Consider the following 235-nt stretch of genomic DNA (forward strand, 5'->3'; position numbering starts at 1 on the left):
GGGGGTTGGGGGTTGCGGGGAAGATGCAGAAAAGTCCAGCAGACTTAATAAACCCTAAACCCTTACTTTTTCACCCCACAAACCCTCGCTTCACCCTCTAGGGTTTAGGGTTTAGGGTTTAGGGTTTAGGGTTTAGGGTTTAGGGTTTAGGGTTTACCTCTGCCTCCTGTTTCATTAAAACTAGCAGCTATCAACGAAGCTACTGCTGTGCCGTGGCCGTATGTGTCGGTGATGC

Source organism: Eimeria mitis, genomic scaffold (genome assembly GCF_000499745.2).
Source record: "Eimeria mitis Houghton genomic scaffold, Emh_scaff3649, whole genome shotgun sequence".
In the NCBI taxonomy this organism is placed as follows: domain Eukaryota; phylum Apicomplexa; class Conoidasida; order Eucoccidiorida; family Eimeriidae; genus Eimeria; species Eimeria mitis.